We start from the raw sequence: 6,000 nt of genomic DNA, 5'->3' as shown, positions 1-6,000 counted from the left end.
TCTACGTAAACTTTGAGCTTATCATCCGGCAGGAGAGATTTCCAAAAGGAAAACTTTGTGTTTCACCATTCCTCCCTTCTACCTGCCCCCAGGTGACCCTGTGTTTAGACTTTACCCACTCCAAGAGTAGTTCCTGCAAGAACAGTATCAACTCACCCAAGTGTGGTCAGCACACAGCTCGAATGTTCTCAAGCCTCACACAGTCATTGTATGCCATCATCCCGCAGATCATGCCTCCCAGGATCCACCATCTTCACACTATGATTGAGTCTGAAGGCAACAAACTCACTTCAGGGTCTCCAGTCTGCAATTCATACTATCCAGGACCTCACACAGAAACTTTACCCCTTCATCATCCAGGCTGTTCTTACTCAGGTTCAGGTGTGTCAAGCCCTTGTTCTGGAGGCGAATGCCCAACAGGTGCTCGCAGCAGGCTGGCCCAAGCTGGTAGAACCACAGCCCGAGGAGTAGCAACCACAGAGACAGGGATGTGCCCAAATAGAGGCTCCAAGAATGGGAGCCCCAGGTCTCCCCCCAAGTCTCCCTAGACCACACCTCCTGTCCTTCCAAACCAGGACTCTATGGGTCCCAATCCTATATATACTAAATTCCTATGCTCACTTATCTCTTTCCACTCCAGATTCATACAACTTCAGGACCAAAAATGTGCTCATTGTTGTCCTTGTTGTTTTTAGCTGCCACTGAGTGGGCCCCTGACTCATGGTGATCCCATGAACAATGGGATTAGATGGTTGTGCTCCAGAGGGCTTTCACTGGCTGATTTTTGGAAGTAGATCACCAGGCCTTTCTTCCTAGTCCATCTTAGCCTGGAAACTCTGCTGAAACCTGTTCACCATTGTCTTAGTTATTTTGTGCTGCTATAACAGAAATACCACAGGTGGCTAACTTTAACAAAGAGAAATTTATTTTTTCACTTTTTAGGAGGCTAGAAGTCCAAATTCAGGGCAACGGCTCCAGGGGAAGGCCTACTCTCTCTCTGTTGACTCTGGGGGAAGTCCTTGTCTCTTCAGCTCTGTTTTCTGGTACCTTGGAGATCTCCACGTGGCTTGGCATCTATCTCTCCCATCTCTGCTTTCTTAGTCTGCTCCTTTTAGATCTTGTAAGAGATTGACTCAAAACACAACCTACACTAATCCTGTCTCATTAACATAACAAAGACAGTCCATTTCCAAATGGGATCATAACTACAGGCACAGAGGTTATGATTTACAACACAGTATTTTGGGGGGACACAATTCAATCCATATCAAGCATTGCAGCAACACACAAGCCTCCACTGACAGATGGTGGTGGCCGTGCTTAAGGCACATTGGTCAGGAATTGAACCCGGGCCTCATACACAGAAGGTGAGAATTCTACCATTGAACGACCATTGCCCTCCGTGCTAGTGGTTAGTGGTTAGTTTAAAAAAAAAAAAAAAGGAAATGGTCTCAATGCAGCTGGGAGATAAACCCCATGTTCTGAAGCCATGTGGACATGGATTCGAATCTCATTTGGCCATGAACGTTTACACCACCCAGGGACTCCTATGTCTGGCAATAGGGACACAGAAACTGCCTGACTCAAAAAATCATGATTTTCTGGGGTCCTTGTTTTTTTTTTTTTTTTTTAAAGAGGTCCAGTGGTGCTTGGCTGCTAAGTAAAAGGTCACGGGTTCAAACTCACCGGCAACCTCACAGGAGAAAGGTGTGGCAGTCTGCTTCCATAAAGATTTACAGCCTTGGAAATCCTATGGGGCAGTTCTATTCTGTCCTATAGGGTCCCTATGAGTCAAAATCGACTCAGTGGCAACGGGTTTGTTTTTTGCTGTTGTTAAAAACTAAACTCCTTCGTAGATTCCCAAGATTGATTTGACAAATTCAAGGTGCTACTCAAAATCTGTTTTAGAAAAATGCTAGTATCAGAACCAGTACCAGTTACCATTGAGTCAACCCCAACTCACAGGGACCCCATGTATGGCTTATTTCTTCTATTCTCCTGCACACCTAGCTTACTTCTGGCAAATAGATACACCCAGAAAGGTAGGTTATTCTCTTCTGGAACTCCATTAAACTGTGAGTGGCCTCACACTTACGTCAGTTTTTGGAGTTTGCACCTTGGATTTCTCAGCTAGACACAGAGACTCTTCAAGGATGAACCATTATGCTCAACTCAGGTCCAGTTGGTTCACGTTCCCATTTGTGCCAAACAGAGAGCAAATATCTTGCCACTGACACAGCCTGGAGTTGACACTGTTGGTCGTTCATGAAAGGGAGAGAGAAGATGGATGAGAATAATGTACCTCAGTCAACACCCAGAGTATGATCCACAAGATGTAAAGATCTTCTACATAAAGGCGAAGGGGTTCCCTGGAGTTCTGGACATGAATACACATGTCTTAGTTTTCTAGGGCTGTTGTTATGGATTGAACTGTGTCCCCCAAAAATATATGTTGTAAATCCTCCTATACCTGTGGTTATAGTCCCATTTGGTAATGTGGTTTCTTTGTTATGTTAATGATGCAGTATTAGTGTAGGGAGTGTCTTGAGTCAATTTCTTTTGAGATATAAAAAGAGATTAGGAATAGAGAATCAAGCAGAGATGGGGGAAGATAGATGCTACAACACATGAAGATTGCCAAGGAGCCAAGGAATAGAAGCAGAAAAGAGACAAGGACCTTTCCCCAAAGCCAAAAGAGAAAAAGCCTTCCCCTAGAGCCAGTGCCCTGAAGTCAGACTTCTAGTCTCCTCAACTGTGAGAAAATGTCTGTTTGCTAAAGCCACCCACTTGTGATATTTCTGTGATAGCAGCACTAGATAATTAAGAGACATAGAAAATTGTTTTATCTTTCAGCTTTCTCATCTGTGAAGGGTGATGACAGTCACCCCTCCATTCAGTGACAAGCATAATTTAGGTGCAACTAGACGTCTTAGAGGAATCCCTGGGTGGCGCAAATGATTAAGTGCTGAACTACTAACTGAAAGGTTGGCAGTTCAGACACACCCAGAGGCTCCTGGGAAGACAGACCTGGTGATCTGCTTCTGAAATGTCACAGCCTTGAAAATCTGTGGAACACAGTTCTACTGTGCACACATGGGGTTGCCATGAGTAGAAGTTGACTCAACAGCAACTAACAACAACAGATGTCTTAGCACAATGCCGGCACATAAGTTCCTCAATATACAGTGCCTAAGATGTAAGATTCACCTGTAAGTACATCAGTCAAACTCAGCCAGGGAACCCCACATGATACTTCAAGGAAACATATTTTCACAGGTTGGAGCTATCCAGAACATTTGGTCAAACATAATGTTGACAAAATAATGACAATGATTACAACAACAATAGTGATAACAACAGATCCCTAGCTCTTCGCGGAAGAACATGGGCAGACGCTGTGAAAATGGAGGCATTTAGGAAAGAAATGGGTTCATACTGCTCCAGAGTTTCTGAGTCGGAACTCAATTCGCTTTGAAAGATGGGATTGCGGACAGAAAGCCTGAGATTATTTAACCTTCAACAATGTTTTAGGGAAAGCAAAGCCACTTGGACTTCCATTTTCCTGGAAATATTAAGGTCAGCTTTAAGACATAGTTCAGCATCCGCTTTGCAAAGTCTTTCTCCTGAATCTCACAGAGGTTATGAAAGAATGGTAGACATTCGAATTGGATGTAGGCAGTTTCAGGCTTAGCTAGCTCTCCTGCCCACTCCAATATCTCTTCCCTTATCCCGAAAGATGTTTTACAATGCAAAATGTCCTCCAGGTCTCCTGCTAGGACTTTCTGTAAAAGGCCGAAGAAGAGCCGTTTAGTCCCAGTAGCTGTTGATGTCAGTCAAGACAGCACTCAGCAGGGCCCTTATCTCCTGGTTCCTCATGGAATCACCAAGGAACCCCTCAAGGATGTAGAACATAGCCGCGAAGAACTCCTGGAAACTCAGGTGAGCGAACAGGACGCTGCCTCACAGTTGCAGACTTTCCGAAGAACGTTCACCTTGACAAGAGACCAGATAACAGGTGTGTCCAGACACCAATGCTGCATGCCCTCCTTTGTAAAATGGAAAAGTCAAAGACCACATCCCCTCTGCAGCCAGAGAGCAGAGGGCCCTCCACTGTTTCAGCCAGCTTGGATTCACAAAGCTCACATCTGCTCTTGCAAACAAGTTGGAGGAGAAATAGGCATATAGACTAGCAATGGTTTGAGCATCCAACTGAATACCACCATTTCCCACTCTGCTGCTTCAGACAGGAGCACAAGGCCCAGTACACCATGGTGTAGGGGAGTTAAGCACTCGACTGCTAACTGAAAGATAGGAGATTTAAACCCACCAGCCGCTCCATGGGAGAAAGATGTGGCAGTCTGCTTTCATAAAGATTTACAGCCTTGGAAGCCCTATGAGACAGTTCTACTCTGTCCAACAGGGTTACTCGGAGTTGGAATTGGCTCAGTAGCAATGGGTTTGGTTTTGGTTAATTCTCAAACATGAGTGTTACTCATTGTGCTATAGGATCCAATCCAAGATCCTGTGTCACATTTAGCTGTGTATTTTTGAATTACACAGATATACAGTTTTTCTTTGATACAACTAAAAATAATACTTAAATGTACATATTATTATATTATTGAATGATAATAAAATAAATATTAATTATTTTAATAAATAAGTTTGTTTTACTTATTAAATTCATATTTTAATATATTTAAAAGTAAAATATTTTAAAAATAAAATTATTACAGTGTATCATTTTATCAAAATAAAGCACATTGGTACAAAATGGAGATGCTTATTAATGCAACAAAATTATAAAGTCCAGAAATAGATGCTTGTATCTAAGAATTCAGAACAGAATCAGGGAGAATGTCTAATTTATGGTGACTTACTATTCAATAAGTAAGGCTAGAAGAGCCAGTTGGGAAGAGTTCTTAGTGTCTTGCCTATGATAAACACAAGAAAATTTCCAAGAAAGTGGCAAATGGGGACCCAGTGGTATAACCACCCCATTGAACCATTTTGCCACAATCATCGTGAAGTATTATACAAACCTGTCTCTTCTGTTGGCATCTCTGGTGGCTCTTCACTTGCATCTTAGGCTCCCCAGGTCTGCGAAGTCTCTGAAATAAACAGTGAGATGGGATACTGGGATACTGACAGCAACTCCCACTAGAGCCATTTCTCTGACAAACTTGAGATAATGGTAATGGTTGAATGCCATGTTTGTTTTTTTTTTTTTTTCTGGTTGTTGTAGAATCAAAGTGTGTCAAAGTAGAATTATGCTCCACTGAGCTTTCCATTGCAGATTTTTTGGAAGTAGATTGCCAGGCTTTCCTTCTGAGGCATCTCTGGGTGGACTCAAACCACCAAACTTTCCGTTAGCATCCAAGCACATTAACTGTTTGTACCACCCAGGGATGCCAAACAACTTGATAAACATAAATAATGTCACTGAAGTGTACATTTGAAGAATGTTGAAGAAGCAAAAAATCTGTTTCATATCCATAGGTAGTCCCCAACTTACCATGTATTCGAGTTACGACCAACTGGACTTACGACTTTTTTTCCCCCTTTGGCAAGTCCTATCGTTAGTAATATGTACTACATACAACGTTGCAGCGTGTAGTTTGCTGACGTTATCATTCTCAGATGTTCACTCACAGATGTTCAGTGTTTTGATTTATAAAGATACTGATAATAAAAGGCAATAATAATGAAAACTTTAAAAAAATGAGGTATTCGACTTATGTCAGAGCTGACTTATGATGGAGCCCTTGGCACCAAGCCTGTCGTAAGTCAGGGACTACTTGTATATATAGTTACATATATATTTACCACAATTTTTTTAAAATGCAACAAAGAAAAGAAAAAGAAATAAAAGCTGCCCATGGACTCTGGGAAAGAAAAAAGAAATCCAGCCACAACCTGCTTGCTTTCATGAACACCAGGCAGCTCTCCCTTCTTTCCTCCATCCATCCGTCCCTCCCTCACTCTGTCTTTCTAGCACAG

Source organism: Elephas maximus, chromosome 11, assembly GCF_024166365.1.
Source record: "Elephas maximus indicus isolate mEleMax1 chromosome 11, mEleMax1 primary haplotype, whole genome shotgun sequence".
Lineage (NCBI taxonomy): Eukaryota > Metazoa > Chordata > Mammalia > Proboscidea > Elephantidae > Elephas > Elephas maximus.
The sequence above is the reverse complement of the archived record's forward strand: the minus strand, read 5'-3'. Positions refer to the sequence as shown.